General features: G+C 39.5%; 1 protein-coding gene across 21 annotated transcripts in view; it reads right to left on the reverse strand.

Annotated features, from left to right (window-relative positions):
* Positions 1 to 9,039, reverse strand: part of FBXW12 (F-box and WD repeat domain containing 12) — a 76,821-nt gene that overhangs the window by 34,971 nt on the left and 32,811 nt on the right. For 18 of the 21 annotated variants that reach the window (XR_005374949.1, XR_005374950.1, XR_005374948.1 and 15 more), the window contains one exon: positions 5,003 to 5,093. The exons of 1 other annotated variant lie outside the window; for it this stretch is intronic. The gene's annotated coding sequence lies outside the window, so the exon portion shown is untranslated. Of the gene's footprint in view, positions 1 to 4,662; positions 4,678 to 5,002; positions 5,094 to 8,688; positions 8,704 to 9,039 lie in introns of those variants that run through there. 2 more of the 21 variants (XR_005374953.1, XR_005374955.1) reach the window with 2 other exon arrangements.

Genomic DNA, 9,039 nt, shown 5'->3' on the forward strand with positions numbered 1-9,039 from the left:
TGCCATCTGGTCTGGTGAAACAGCTTCCCTTCAGTGGACTTACATGTGCACCATCTGACACCATCTCCAGAGGAGACTAAGCAATCTGATTGCTTCCTTTTCTTAGAAGATAAAACTCCCAATATTGGCCTCTCACCTTTGTTTTATTGGTGTGTTTTCCTATTCTTTAATTCATTTTCAAAACTATTTGTTGGTTTATAAAGATCTATTTATTTCTTTTTAAGAATTTTATTTTTAAGTAATCTCTACACCCTACGTGGGGCTCGAACTCACAATACCAAGATCAAGAATCACATGCTCTATGGACCGAGCTGGCCAGGCGACCTGATTTATTTCCTTATATTTACTCATGCTCTTATTGGACTCTATTAATTCTAGGAATTTTCGTTTAATTTTGTCTTAAGACAACTATCGCTCATTAGTGAATGTTTTACTTGGTTTCTTTCTTTTTCTTTTTAGTTTCAAGTTTTTATTTAAATTCTAGTTAGCTAACACACATTGTAATTTTAGTTTCGAGTATAGAATTTGGTGATTCATCACTTATGTACAACACCCAGTCTTCATCACAGCAAATGCCCTTCTTAATCCCCGTCACTTATTTAGCCTACCCCCGACCCACCACCCCTCTAGCAACCCTCAGCCTGGTCTCTATAGTTAAGAGTCTGATTTATGGTTTGCCTCTGTCTCCTTTTTTCCCTTCACTGTTCATTTGTTTTGTTTGTTAAATTCCACATATGAGTGAAATCATATGGTATTTGTCTTTTCTGACTTATTTTGATTAACATAAGACATTTTATTTATTTATTTTTTTAAATTTTTATTTATTTATGATAGTCACAGAGAGAGAGGCAGAGACACAGGCAGAGGGAGAAGCAGGCTCCATGCACTGGGAGCCTGACGTGGGATTCGATCCCTGGTCTCCAGGATCGCGCCCTGGGCCAAAGGCAGGCGCCAAACCGCTGCGCCACCCAGGGATCCCAACATAAGACATAGATCCATCCATGTCATTGCAAATGGCAAGATTTCATGGCTGAATAATATTCTGAGATATATTCTGATATATATAAATATCTGGATATATATAGATATATCCATATATATCTATCTATATATATACATACACACATACATATATATATCTCATATCTTTTTTATCTACTCATTGTTCATTCCTCTCTTTTTCTCTTTCCTCACATTGGCTAGATCAGAAGAATAATTTAAAAAAATTTTTTTTTTAATTTTTTTTTTTTATTTTTTATTTATGATAGGCACACAGTTAGAGAGAGAGGCAGAGACATAGGCAGAGGGAGAAGCAGGCTCCATGCACTGGGAGCCCGACATGGGATTCGATCCCGGGTCCCCAGGATCACGCCCTGGGCCAAATGCAGGCGCCAAACCACTGCGCCACCCAGGGATTCCGAATAATTTTAAAAATTGCAGTGATAATTGTCATATAAGATTTGTTTCTGCCTGAAAGGTAAATTATTTCTTTATCATTCTATTATCACAAGACCTATGTGGTTTAAGAATAAACATAGTTTAGTTTTGGGTTATTGTACTTTTAATATTCAATTGAATATAATTTCATAACATCTGTTTTAATTTTTTCTAAAGATTCATTTATCCATTTTAGAGAGAGGGAGAGATCCAGCATGAGTAGGGGGAGGGGCAGAGAGAGAGAATCTTTAAGCAGACTCCCCGCTGAGTGCGGGGCTGAAATGAGACTCCATCCCAGGACCCAGGAGATCATGACCTGAGCTGAAATCAAGAGTCAGATGCTTAGCCGACTGAGCCACCCAGGTTCCACCATAATATCTGTTTTAATCTCTCATGATTAATAGTGAAATGTGTTTATATTGTAAATCTTGAATATACAAGATAAATTTAAACGACAATAGAATAAAATAGTTAAAAAATGAAAAATTAACAAGCATTTCCCTATACTCATAAGAAACTAACAATTTAAAAAATAGAGTGTTGAGCAGCCCCGGTGGCCCAGGGGTTTAGCACCACCCTCAGCCCAGGGTATGATCCTGGAGACCCGGGATCGAGTCCCACGTCGGGCTCCCTGCACGGAGACTGCTTCTCTCTCTCTGCTTCTCTCTCTCTTTCTCTGTCATGAATAAATAATTAAAATCTTTAATAAAATAAAAAATACAGAGTTTTAGTTTCTAGTAAAAGATACTTAATTTGATAGAGAGTATGACCTAACAAATGTGACTTCCCTTCTTGGTGAGGCACAGAGAGCAATTACACCAGATGGAGTTGTTGCACAAAGGAAACTTTATTTGCAGCAAAGAAGGAGATCCTGGAGAATAGCTTCCAAAGCTGTGACTCCCTGGGCAAGGGTGAATGGGTTTCTTTTATTTAAAGTTATGTTGACTATTTAGAAAGGGGAGCCTTGTCATCGTATGAAGAGGAGGGCATAAGGTTGTACATGCACCTTACACACCTTACCGAGTCATGCTTATGCACACATTGTAAATGAGGCTTGTGCTCCTCCATAGGTGGAGATCATACTATTATGATGAGGTAAAGGTAACTGTCAGCGACTCCATGTGTCACTCCATGGTCTATCTGCAGAAGCGGAAGTCAGGAGTTAAGCTCAAACTGGTCTGGGTGGTCTTGGCTGCCAGAGCTCTTCATCAGGGCAGTCCTGATTGCTTGAAAGGTAGTTTCATTTTCAATCCTGGATGCTATGCTCCTTGGGTCTTTTGCCTGAGTTAAGAGATAAGCTGGAAAGAAGAGCTTAAGAGAAAAGGTGGGACAAAGGTTGTTGGGTACAAGCAGGTGAGCAGTTAAAGGTTAGGTCTTGGGGTCTAGCTGGTGATAATAGCTTCATTGTAGCTCTCTGTATATGCAAAATATTTTTTTTAAAGTCCCATTTCAGGGGCGCCTGGGTGATTCAATAGGTGAAGCATCTTCCATTGGCTCAGGTCATGATCCCAGGATCCTGGTACGGAGCCCCGCATCTGGCTCCCTGCTCAGTGGAGTGTCTGCTTCTCCTTTTCCGTCTGGCCCTCCGTCCTGTTTGTGTTCTCTCTCTCTCTCTCTCTCAAATGAATAAATAAAATCTTTATAAAATAAATAAAGTCTCATTTTACACCATTTAAGTCTGAGCTTAAACATTTAAATTTAAAATATCCAGACAGGAAAAAAATAAATAAATAAATAAAATAAAATAAAATATCCAGACAGGGATCCCTGGGTGGCGCAGTGGTTTGGCGCCTGCCTTTGGCCCAGGGCGCGATCCTGGAGACCCGGAATCGAATCCCATGTCAGGCTCCCGGTGCATGGAGCCTGCTTCTCCCTCTGCCTGTGTCTCTGCCTCTCTCTCTCTCTCTGTGACTGTCATAAATAAATTTTAAAAATATTAAAATAAAATAAAATATCCAGACAACTTAAATATTTAGATTAAAAATATAAAGCAGGGATCCCTGGGTGGCGCAGCGGTTTGGCGCCTGCCTTTGGCCCAGGGCGCGATCCTGGAGACCCGGGATCGAATCCCACGTCGGGCTCCCAGCATCGAGCCTGCTTCTCCCTCTGCCTGTGTCTCTGCCTCTCTGTCTCTCTCTGTGTGACTATCATGAATAAATAAATAAATAAAATCTTAAAAAAAAAAAATAAAAAATAAATAAATAAAAATATAAAGCAATACATTTTTGCAAAAAAAAATCTACGTGACTACATCTAAAATTTAGGGGTGGGGACAACCATAGCAAAGAAGCAGAAACTATATAATAATAAAATGGGATTAGTTGACTAAATATCATGTAAAAATATTTGTGTGATAATATATTCTATAAACAATTAATACAATTAGCACAAAAATAATCAATCTAGTAAAAATGTACTTTGCAGATTCTAACATTTGACTAGTCACACAGAAGTAATAATTCTTATGAATTTCTGAGGAAAGACTAGGGGAAAAGGTATAAAATTTTCAGTTCCCAAAGATGAATCCAAAAGATATAACCTCTTAGAAAAATATTCAAATTCATTTGGGTGAAGAAAGGCAAATTATAGTAACATTGGCAGGGGTGCCTGGGTAGCTCAGTCAGTTAGGCATCTGACTTTGGCTCAGGTCATGATATTAGGATCCTGGGATAGAGCCCTGCATGGAGCCCAGGCTGAGCCCCAGCTGAGCCCCGCCACAAACCCCTGCCTCTCCCTCTTCCGAACCCTTTCCCCCAAACCAAACCCCCATTCATGCTCTCTTTCCCTCACATGCTCTCTCTCTCAAATAAGTAAAACCTTTAAAAATAATAAAGTAACTGGGACACCTGGGTGGCTCAGTGATTGAGCGTCTGTCTTTGGCTCAGGGCGTGATCCCAGGGTCCAGGACAGAGTCCTACAACGGGCTCCTTGCATGGGGCCTGCTTCTCCCTCTGCCTCTCTCATGAATGAATAAATAAAATCTTTAATAATAATAATAATAATAATAATAATAATAATAATAATAAAGTAACAATGCCATATCACTTTTGACTTACCAAACTGGGGGAAATGCTGAAATTACTAATGCTGTTGGGAATTAAGGAGACTAACACACTCCTACCTACCTGGGAATTCATGATCCTCGTCCTCTTCCCTCATCTCCCTCCCCTTTTTCTTCCTGTCTTCCATCTGTCTCTCCTTCCTTTCTCTAAATAACATCCCACCCCCATGAGTCTGAATCTGCCATAAGAATAAAAGAAACAAGAATAAGCTTGTTGCAAAGCTGTAATAAGCAAACATCTAGGTTCTTATATACTCAGTAAAAAATATAATGAGTCTACTAATATGGGAGACTGTGAGATGTAAAAGTTAAAGACTTTTAACTTTTCAGAGCCAGTTCAAATCTCAGTTCTGCTACTCATCAAATATGTGAATATTGGAAAGTTATTTAATCTGACAATGTTTCATTTTCCAGATCAGTGACATGAGGATAACACTATATCTAATTTGTAAGTTTGTTTTGAAAGTTAAAATAGATCATGTGCATAAAGTTTTAAAATAATACCTGGAACTAGTAAGCAAAATATAAGTGTTCATTCTTGTCAACCAACCAAACTGATTCTGCCACTTTAAGGTTTTGATAAAAGCGTGTACTCCTGTAATGTAAACACATTATTAAAATATTATGTTGGCAAAGGTATATAGAAAATGACATTTTTATTCTCTCAACCCTTTCTGTGCATAGCAGGTTGAACAAGATGCATCTCAGTGAAGAAGCGGCAGAGACCACTAATAGTTTTACTTGGTAAATCTGGACAGAGCATTTATTAAAAATTGACCATGGAAATGACTCTGAGACTAAGTCATAATTCCCTTTGTAGTCAGGTGACTTCCAATTTTCTTATTTCATCAAAACTGAAGGAAAATATAATCAAGATTATGGCTTATAAATTATGAAAATTATTTTTAGTATCACGATGTAACTTTTCATAGATAATTAGGAAAGACTTCCAAGAAGTAAGTGACACTAATAAAAAAAAACTTTTTATAAGATTTTATTTATTTCTTTGAGAAAGAGAGAGAGAGAACACAAGCAGGAGGAGGGGCAGAGGGAGAGGGAGAAGCTGACACTCCACTGAGCAAGGAGTCTGATGCAGTGCTTGATTCTGGGACTCCAGGGTCATGATCTAAGTCGAACAGGTGCTTAACCGACTGTGCCACCCAGGCACACCCCCCATCTAGTTATTTAATGTAAACATGATTTTTCAGTGTGTAACTGTGAAAACAAAGGATAAATACAGAACTGATGCTGGATCCCGAGTAATTCTAGCAACAAGTAATATTCAAGGGTACATACACAAATAACTGGAAAACATCAGCACCATGCATCACATTAAGAGGTGTATACTTAGGGGTGCCTGGCTGGTTCAGTTGGAGGAGTGTGTGACTTTTGATCTTGGAGTCATACGAGTTTGAGCCCCACATTGGGTATAGAGATTACTTAAATAAATAAACGTTTTAAAAAGACAGAGAACTATATTTTTAATGAAACTTCTATGATAAATAACTATAAAAAGTTGTAATGTATGCTGTTTTGATCAATGTGTACTACCAATGTTTGTGATAACTCAACCCAAAAGAATTGTAAACACTTTATATCCTATGGTCACAAGAAATTGAAAGCATCAATTCATTTGCATATTTCTGTTGAAGAAAATTAGAAAAGACTGACCAGTAAAGATCTGTATCATAGGGCAGCCCTGGTGGCGCAGTGGTTTAGCGCCGCCTGCTAGGGCGTGATCCTGGAGACCCTGGATCAAGTCCCACGTCGGGCTCTCTGCATGGAGCCTGCTTCTCCCTTTGCCTGTGTCTCTGCCTCTCTCTCTCTGTATCTCTATGAATAAATAAAATCTTAAAAAAAAAAAGATCTGTAACATAACATTGTATATAAAGTTGTAGGGAAGTAAAATGAAAATTCTACTCATTCAAGGAGAAAAAATATGTAAAATTTCAAACTGTGAGCTCATCCATGTGTTTTTCATATTATCATGGTGTCCTCAAATCACTATAGAATGTAGATTCCACTGGATACATCTTTTTTTTTAATTTTTTTTTTTTAATTTATGATAGGCACACAGTGAGAGAGAGAGAGGCAGAGACACAGGCAGAGGGAGAAGCAGGCTCCATGCACCGGGAGCCCGACGTGGGATTCGATCCCGGGTCTCCAGGATCGCGCCCTGGGCCAAAGGCAGGCGCCAAACCGCTGCGCCACCCAGGGATCCCTCCACCAGATACATGTTAAAGAATGACTTTAATTTTCAACATTTTTATTTTAAAACATATTTAAAGTAAGTCAACCATTTAAACTTAGGATGAAAAATTTTACATGCCACTTAAAAAATATCTAAGTGGGGTGCCTGGGTGTCTCAGTCAATTAGGTGTCTGCCTTCAGCTCAGGTCATGATCCCAGGGTCCTGGGAGAGAAACCCACATTGGACTCCCTGTTTAGTGGGGAGCCTGCTTCTACCCCTCCTGCTCCTCCTGCTTGTGCTCTCTGTCAAATAAGAAAAATAAAATCTTTTTTTAAAAACTACTCTTTTATTTTTTTAAAGATTTTTAAAAAATATTTTATTTATTTATTCATGAGAGACACAGAGAGAGAGACACACAGAGAGAGAGAGAGAGAGAGAGAGAGAGAGAGGCAGAGACACAGGGAGGGGGAGAAGCAGGCTCCATGCAGGGAACCTGACGTGGGACTCGATCCTGGAACTCCAGGATCACGCCCTGGGCTGAAGGCAGACACTCAACTCCTGAGCCACCCAGGCATCCCAAATCTTTTTTTTTTTTTTTTTTTAAAGAGAGAAAGTTAAAAAAAAAAAAAAAAGCCTAAGTGACGTGAGGGCACCTGGGTGGCTCAGTGGGTGAGCATCAGGCTCTTGGTTTCAGCTCAAGTTGTTGTCTTAGCGTTATGGGATCAAGCCCCAAGTCAGACTCTATGCTCAATGCAGAGTCTGTTTGGGGTTCTTTCTCCTTCCTTTTCTCTCCCCCCCTGCTCCTTCCCTCTGTCAAATAAAATAAATAAAATATTTTTTAAAAATCTAAGTGGGCACCAAATATAGAGGAATTGAAAGCAAAAATTTTGAAGACTATCATGGTAGACACTGTGGTCAATCAGAACAGTACTGAGAAAGTAGAGGCACCTGAGTGCTCTTGATTTCAGCTTGAGTCTTGATCTCAGGGTTGTGAATTCAAATCCCAGGTTGGGCTCCACATTGGGCTCCACACTTACTTAAAAAAACAAAACAAAAAACCAATACTGAGAAAGTATACTCCACCTCTCAGAACTAGGTGGCATGTCCCTACTTAAGGCCATTCATTCAGGACTAGGACCTACAGAATAGTTTATGATAACCAGTAACCTCTGAACTTTTCCTGTAAAGCTGGTGTTTTGAGGGACTTTTGTTCCAAGTGGTAGAAAGAGTTGGCACTCCATCCTAAGATTCCTCAACTCCACTAAATAAGGCTGAACATGGCAGATTCCATATAAGGTAACTTTCCACTTTAAGATTCTGAGTCAGTATTAGAAACATTCTAAATTAAAGGTTTCAATAAAGTGAATACATAGTTTTGACTACTGATAAAATAAGTAACTGCATATGCAGATGTGGCAATTTATAGTACTCTGTACATATCCAAAGCTGTCTTGAATACAGTGATTGCCTACAGATAAAAATACAGGAATTCAAATTTGGGCAGGACATCTCTCTACACTCCTAGGTCCAGGTTTGGCAAAAACTAGATTTGGTGTGCCTGGGTGGCTCAGTTGGTTAAGCGTCTGCCTTCCGCTCATGTCATGATCCCAGGGTCCTGAGATTGAGCCCCGAACCCCTGTTGGGCTCCCTACTCAGCAGGGAGCTTTTTTCTCCCTCTCTCTGCCTACTGCTCCCCCTGCTTGTGCTCTCTCTCTCTCTCCCTCTGTCAAATAAATAAATAAAATCTTAAAAAAAAAAAAAAAAAAAAAAAGAACAGCTAGATTCTGGAGTGGTAGTGGACAGTACTTACCACCCTCAAAAAATTAAAACAGAAACTGACCAGATTTAGGCATTACAGAACTTGGAGTTGGAAGAAATAGGTATGTGTTGTGACCACAATTCCTAACTTCAGAGTCCCCTCTCTTCAGGGCACCTGGCTGGCTCAGTCGGTGGAGTGTGTTGACTTGATCTCCAGACTATGGGTGTGAGCCTCACACTGGGCATAGAGTTAACTCTAAAAAAAAAAAAAAAAAAAAAAAAAAATCTTTAAAAACAGGGACGCCTGTCTCAGCTGTTGATCACCTTTGGCTCAGAGCGTGATCCTGGATCGGGATGGAGTCCTACATGGGGCTTCTTGCTGGGAGCCTACTCCCCAACCCCCCACAACCATCACCACCCCATCTGTGTCTCTGCCTCTCTCTGTGTGTGTCTATCATGAATAAATAAATAAAATCTTTTTTAAAAAAATCTTTAAAAACAAAAAAGTTCATTCTCTTCTACTGCCAGGCATCTCAGTCTTGAAAAGACATTTACTCCCTCACCCACCCACCCCCACACAAATCATTTCATT

This window comes from Canis lupus, chromosome 20 (genome assembly GCF_011100685.1).
Source record: "Canis lupus familiaris isolate Mischka breed German Shepherd chromosome 20, alternate assembly UU_Cfam_GSD_1.0, whole genome shotgun sequence".
Classification (NCBI taxonomy): Eukaryota; Metazoa; Chordata; class Mammalia; order Carnivora; family Canidae; genus Canis; species Canis lupus.